Source organism: Triticum aestivum, chromosome 5B (assembly GCF_018294505.1).
Source record: "Triticum aestivum cultivar Chinese Spring chromosome 5B, IWGSC CS RefSeq v2.1, whole genome shotgun sequence".
Classification (NCBI taxonomy): Eukaryota; Viridiplantae; Streptophyta; class Magnoliopsida; order Poales; family Poaceae; genus Triticum; species Triticum aestivum.
Window position 1 is genome coordinate 15,298,053 of NC_057807.1, and position 7,558 is coordinate 15,305,610.

The 7,558-nt window shown below is 46.6% G+C and overlaps 1 long non-coding RNA gene across 1 annotated transcript; it reads left to right on the top strand.

Annotated features, from left to right (window-relative positions):
- Window positions 1-4,870: 4,870 nt before the first annotated feature.
- Window positions 4,871-5,427, top strand: LOC123115462 (uncharacterized). The gene is made up of 2 exons (XR_006456621.1): window positions 4,871-4,982; window positions 5,091-5,427. It is a non-coding gene; the product is annotated as an uncharacterized lncRNA (long non-coding RNA).
- The last annotated feature ends 2,131 nt before the right edge of the window (window positions 5,428-7,558 follow it).

Consider the following 7,558-nt stretch of genomic DNA (forward strand, 5'->3'; position numbering starts at 1 on the left):
ATTGCCTAAGTGGGATACGTCTGAGCAAGAGATGGAGGATGCAGGGGTCACTCCGGTTACCCGGCACTGGCCCCCCAGGTGCAGAACTTGGTTCTATGCGCATGGGGGGCGTTGGACCCGAAGACAGGCCTAGTTTCGAAGAAGGCAAGTCTAAAAGGAGCCGAACAAAAGATAATTGACGCAATAGAAGAAGCTCGAGCGGGGGTGTTCACGCCCAACAGAGAGAACGACGAGCTTACACGCGCCCTGGGAAATCCTGAACACCCGGGAAGAACACGAGGCATGGGTGTTATTCCCTGGTATGAGGGCTTTTCGGACTGGAATGACGACTACAGGTCCCGTGCAAGAAAGAAGATGGAGGAGGAGAAGAAGAGGAAGCTGGAGGAGGAGCAGAGGAAGCAGGACGCAGAATGTCTTCAAGGCCTAGAAGCAAGGCACGTGGACTTGGCACTCAAATTCCAGTAGCAGCAGCAGCAGCAGCAGATCGACTCACTTAGCCAGGAAAGGGGGTCTCAGCAGCGGCAGCAGCAAGCGGATGATCATCCAGCATTGGATAGCACCGTCCCATCCATGCCGAGAAGCAGCGTTGGTTCTGCCCCGGGCGACACACTGCTGGATACATACCCTGTGGATGACATCATACAGAACACTAACTGTCAGCTACACTCCAAAATGAAGAACATATCCATGAAGGTGGCGGACGGCATTGCTTTTCCAGTTACCCCCGAAGCAACCTACCATTGCATCCCAATTCCAGAGGGCTATGCTCGTGTCATGGTTGATGAAGTGGTGGACCCATATTCGGGGCTAACGCTTAACATTCCTGGAGGTGAAGACGAGCGCACACTCGGAGAGGCCATACATCGTATCATCCTATGGAGAAAGGATTGCATAATCTTTCGAAGTCCACCAACACCGCGTCGTCTGCCGACTCCTCGAAGTCCGCCATCGAGTCAGCAGACTCTCGCTCCTCCAAGTCCACGAACGCGTGAGACAACTCCTCCTCGAAGTCCGCCACCTCCTCAAAGTCCCCGAACGCGTGAGCTGACTCCTCCGGTTTCAAGCCCGGCACAGCGTCATGCCACTTCTCCGGTTGCAAGTCCGGCACCGTGTCAGGCCACACCTCCCGCTTCAAGTCCGGCACATCGTCAGGCCACTTCTCCTGGTCCAACTCCACGTCAGCCGTCTCCGCCGTCTCAGCAATCGCAGAAGAGACATCCCGCAGCTTTGGTGCGTAGCGGTACGAGTCGAGGTAGTTCAGGAAGTACATGCGAAGGTAAGCGATATAAATATGGTCCAAGCCTCGCTCCTCTTCCTCAGAGGCCTTACGACATGACTAAGGAGCAAAACACAGCCATAGTGCAAGCCCAAGTGGACGCCCATTTTGGACCGAAACCGGCACCGCCGCCAAAGGAGAAAGTGCCTGAGAAAGTAATTGACCACTTCATTCGTATGGCTAGAGAACCAGCTCCCAAGCCTGTTGACTCGGACTATGAGTGTCAAATCAGGAAGGCACATCGAGCACGACTACAGAAGGAAGCGAGCTCAAGCTCGAACCAACAAGCAGCTGGCAAAAAATGCGGGAAAACCGTTCCCCAGTTGGGAGAACAGGCGGCGCAAGCGATCCCCCCCGCTTGTTGTGCCAACAACACATGAGAGGAGTAATACGTGCGCCAAATATTATTGTGGGCAAACCGTTAGTGTTCCCCAGCATGGCGATGTGGTAATAACAGAGGATCATATAATGCAGGCTCAAATGCTCAATATCTCTGTTGGACAACTCCTCGTAATCGAGCCCATGCCTACGCTTAAAGAATTGGAAATAGCATGGCAATATGTCCGGGGCAAACCTTTGGTCCATCCAGACAAGGTCAAGGACCTCCCAACGAGAATGTATCAATTGCATCAATGGTACATGAACATTACCAAGATTTCCAATCGAGAGTCCCTCATGGTGAATGTCAAGCATGAGCATTATTACCATGAGAAAGCTCTGGCCATTGAGTATCCAGAACTATTTCAGTTATTTAATCAAGACGCACTCGACAAGTCTATCGTCAGTTGCTATTGTCTATAAGTGATTTTTTTCTGTAATTTAAGTCTCAAGCTAGTTATGTAGTGATAATTTTGATCAATCATTACATGTAATTATCCTCACTATATTCTTTTTCTGTGGTATTATATGCAGGATGAAGATGTATGAAATGAAAAAAGCTGGACGCTATGGCGTTGGGTTCATTGACCCAAATACCATTAATCAGGACATATGGGAGATTGAACATTGTAAAGCTGCTGTAGAGGAAAGCATGCTAGAGTTCTTGAAGCGCCTCAATACCTTCGAAGATATACTACTTCCTTACAACTTCCCGTGAGTCACACTGTCTTGTACTACAAATTCTGTTTTTGCTTACTAGCTAGCTAGATGTTAATAATTAAGTGTATACGGTTTACGGTAGTTGATTAATTTTATGCACATGCCCGCTTAATTAAGACATGCAAACGTGTGCGTATGCAGTTGGCACTGGGTCTTGATAGACATTAAAGTTGAGGAAGAAAAAGTTGAATTACTGGACTCACTAACTAAAGAAGATAAAGACTACACCATCGTGAAGGGGATAGTCAACAGGTAATTTCAATCATTATTAACTATTAGTTCCTGATATGAACTATTTAATAACCCCTTTATTAATTTTCTTTGCCGGCGAGCAGGGCATGGGCAAAATTCATCGCGGTGACTCCAGGAGAATGGCCAAAAAAATTGTTTTGGCATCGACCCAAGGTAAGTAATTAAGTAGTACTAGCCAGCTACCATCTCTTTAATTCTTGTTTCAGTATCATTAATTAATTATTATGCTTGATTAATCATTATCTGATTCAATTCCATTCTCGTAAAGGTCCTGAGGTAGGCGAAAGGGAATAATCTGTGTGCATACTACGTTTGCGACAACATTCACATGATGACGTGCGAAAGGAGCAGATCTGATAGACAGGACTGGGTACATTTTTGTCAGAACACTATTCACACCATTATCGATATCTAGTCACACAACTAACACACATGCATATTGATCTCCTTCTTAACAGTTCAGATCGGTGCGGGATAAGCTCCTACCATCGGACCGCATACAAGCACTTCAAGAGGAAATAGCCGGATTTCTGCTCGGCCAGGTCATAGATCCGAAAGGAGAATACTATTACCCGCTACCGCCCCATGAACCACTTGTCATCGTGCTCCGAAGGCACCAAGGCAACATGTAGTAGAAATTGTATATGTATATACATGTGTATATGTGTGAATAGTTAATGGTGTTGGCTGTGAGACATTCGATGATATTATATATATATATATATATATATATATATATATATATATATATATATATATATGCGGTTCTACGTACGAGAAAATCTATTTAATATATATGCATAACGTGTACAATTTGTAGTATCGTGAAATACCAGCAAACAAAAAAGAATTAAATGGAAAATAAAGCCAAATTGAAAACACAAAATTAAAGCAAAAATTAAAAAAAAACACCCAAATGTTTAGTACCGGTTGGTGTTACCAACCGGTACTAATGTTCTACACGCACACGGGCCTGGCTCGCGCCACGTGTTTGCACTTTAGCGCCGGTTCGTGACGAACCGGTACTAAGGGGGGGGGGCTTTAGTCCCCACTCTTTAGTGCCGGTTCGCCAACCGGCACTAAAGCCCGGTTCTGCACTAGTGAGTGGATGTGTGATTGAACTTGTTCTTGAGTGTTTCCCCTTGTGATTTCTCTTTCTTGTTTCCTATGTTCATCGTGTTCTTCGTGTTCCTCGCGGGAATCCACTCCAATAGTGAAAGATCGGCCATAACCGGGTCTAGCCCCGTATCAAAAAGTGTTTAAAAACTAGATATGACAAAGACGTATCAAAGGCAATGACGACGCTGCAAGATGAAGGCTCCATCTTAGATCTAGGGAACCCAAGGCCTTATTCATGGATTGGCTGCTGAAGCTCCTCCGCACCTTCTCCCCGGACCACCGTTGCGGCCCACCGTTGGCGTAGAACTCCAAACATACGGCATAACGCCACACTCCAACATGGAAAGTCTAATATTACACTACTACTATGTACATCTAGATCCCAGGCACCTCTCCCTAGCCATCGCCAGCTGGCTGCGCCGTCGGACAAGGCATGGGATCGAGTCGGGAGGCCCATTGAGACTCTCAAGCGGTGGGAAGATAAGATTACTACTACTTAGCCTTAATTGGATTAAGGGAAAAAAACTTGGTCTTAATTTCACCCAATTGAGTGACCGATCATCAGCTTATTTTATCTGCTCTCCAGTTTTAATGTGCACATGAAACATTTGTCCTAGAATATCATTGGTCATCGTTAGTTTGCTAGAAACCCTAAACATCTACTCCCTCCTTTCTGGTTTATAGGGCTTAAATATGAAATCTCATAAAGCAAGGTAGATTGTGAGTGGAGGAATTATAATAGTTTATAAAATTACTCAAAATTTAATCTGCATTAACTACCATGTATTGATGAATGACCATTAAATGAGTATAAATAGTTACATGCATAGGTTGGTTTTCTTTAATCTTTGCATCCACCAATTTAACATGCCCCGGAATGTACATGTGGTGGAAAGAAGTCAAAACAAGACTTATAAAATAGAAAATTCAAGAAAATGAGATGAGCAAAATAAACCGAAGAGGAGGGAGTACCTATCCACAAATTAATGCACTTAATTACTACTAAATTACCGCAACTTATCCATTCTTCTTCCTTGGTGCTTTTTTTGGATTGTAGTAATGAGCATTAATATCCCATCTACTATAAAGTAGCCTGCCAGTTCATGTTCTTCCTCACAACTCAGAAATCCAACAACCGACCATTAGAGAGACTCTTCTTGTGAACACCACATTTGAGCTAAGATGAGGATTGCTCTAGTGACGCTCCTTACCCTTGCTGTCCTTCTATTAGGATCAGGTACCACTTAGTTTGTTCATACATGCACACAATTTTGCTTCATCAACACGGCCAACAAATTATATATGTTCATGATGTGTGTCTCTTTTTTCTGGTGATATGTTATAGATGTGGAAGCAGAACAACTTCAATGTACGACTGCAGTTATCAAACGGCCCGGTGGGTGTTCAAACAGTACTTGTGAGTATGATTGCGACCAAAAGCGCAAGCCCATCTGTGGTCCACGGTGCTCTTGGAAGGCCAATTGTGTTGGCGGGAGCTGCAAGTGCCTGGTGTGCAATGTGAAGGAAACAACGATGCTATAACTACCTAACTTAAGATTAGTTCATGTCAAAGAAAATAACAAGCAATACTGTAATATACAGTATGGCAGCAATACTTTTGCTGGAAAGTGATGTAGCACAAAGTTCATGTTGCACCTTGAGGTATATGGAGTTACAAAATATGTGTTGTGTTCAAAATACCAAGGACACACATACTTGCTTCGTTTTTCTTTTTTACTTTTCGCATAACTCGACGCCCAGATTCTACAAAGAGCCAAAGATGCAAAATGTTGGACATTTTAGCCCCGCAACGTCCTGATCTGCATGGGCGTATATCTTGCTGCGTTATAACTACAACAGTTTTGATATCATGTCGTCTCTGGACTCCTCATTGCCACATCGTTGCATTCACATCCTACATGGCAATATATTATTGACATGCGGGTAATTAAGCGACCGAACGGGAAGGACTGGGGCATAGATAGAAAGACTGCAGGCTATGGATGCCCTTTAATATGCAGACTTTTAATTGGGAGATAGGAAAGCTATACAGGAAAAATGGCCGAAGGGTCTAGGCAACGTGTGTTCCTTGAATATCACCGACCAGTTAGCTTGGGATGTGTGTTATGCTATATGTATATAAGCTAGTTTCGTTTGAAAAAGGGCACGTGCATTGCAACGAAAGAACCCGTGAAGATGACCTTGATACCAATTGGCAACATCTCAAAGAGCAGCAAGGGCCCACTTGTCACCCTTCCTCCCCATCGACATGGAGCATGGCGGTTGTAGCTAGATGGGACGCCGGTGGTAGCAATTTTCAATGCCGGTTGTAGCATGAAGCACAAATCCGCGACGCCCATCCTCGCAAAATGTCGCTTGGAGCAGCGCCGCCCATCCTCGCCACCCGCAGTCACCATGCTCAGCAGCCTCGGCTGTAGCAAAAAACGAAGCCGGACGTAGCAGGAAACGAAGTTAGTTGTAGCAAAAAAACAAGTCGCCGTGTGTGGTCACCGCGCTCGCCATCCTCGGTTTGTAGCAAAAATGGAGCCGGTTGTAGCAAAAATCGGAGCCGGGAGGTGGACGAAGTAGCTTGTGGTCATGGAGTAGCTCACGGTGGTCGCAGCTAATGGCTGGAGGTGGTGCTTGGACTAGCTTGCGGCTGTGCCATGAGAGTCTGCTTAATGGAGTTGGGAAGAAAGGGAAGGGAAAAGATAGCATCTACGTCAGGTTTTTTTTTCCGACGTAAAAGATTTCCCGGGGAAAAGGGTCTCGGACCCGACAAAGGTCGTCCAGGTAGATAGCCATCTTTGAATTGAACTAGGGGTTGGGGCGCCACCTTGTGGCGCCTCCTAAGGAAAAGTTCGGCGGTGCCTGGTAGGCAGCCGCACCTATCACTCGCTTTTTGTGGTGTGGGCAGCACATTACTGACAACTGCTGCTGAACTAATGAAAGCAACTAAATTACTTAGCTTCGGCACATGCACATACACCCTTTTCACACCTCTTAGCACATGCCAATGGATAGAAATAAAATAAAATTGACAGTGCATGTACAAAACTGATCATGTAAACTTGACTTCTTATGAAAGGAGATCAAATAGCACATCAAAAGCAGATTCCCGAATGACCTTTTCCATTCCACACAGATCAAAAAGCTCGATCAGCACGGAGGATGGTGTCGTCATGCCGGCAACACCATTAGTTGTGTGGCGCTGGTTGGACATCATAGAGGATGGTGGCGTTGGTCCCGCCGAGCTATACAGAGGAGGATGCTTTCAATTTGCGTGGTCAAAATAAAATGTTAAGTTAACAGGCCGGCCACAGCGACAAGGACCATGAGATGCTCTTCGCCCTGGGCGTCGGCATCGGCTTCCTCCTACAACAGCGCCGTGAACGCCTCCTCGTCGTCGTCCGAGTCCAACACCGAGCAGACAAAACGTCGAACAACTGGCGGGCGTGGTAGGCGCATAGCCACTGATAACCCCGCCCTGCGTGGCCGGAGCGACAGAAAGCTCGCCCAGGAGAAGAGTGGAGGCTGCCGCGGCGAACCCTCTCTTTTTCCGGAGGGGAAATAATGGCCTTTCTAGCGGCTGTGGGTAGGTAGACGGCGCTGGGATCGGCACGACAGCGGAAGGCGTGCACGCGGGGGCGAGCGAATCTGGACGAGCAACATGCTTTTTCGCCTGACAGTGGTGGCCCAGGCGCGGTTTTTCCTTCCGCCGGAGCCCCCAAGCGCCCCAGCACGTTGGGTTTGGCCTGGGATTCCCGGGCCAAAATATGCGTTGAGTTGGCGGATCTTGGCGTCCTGGGGGCG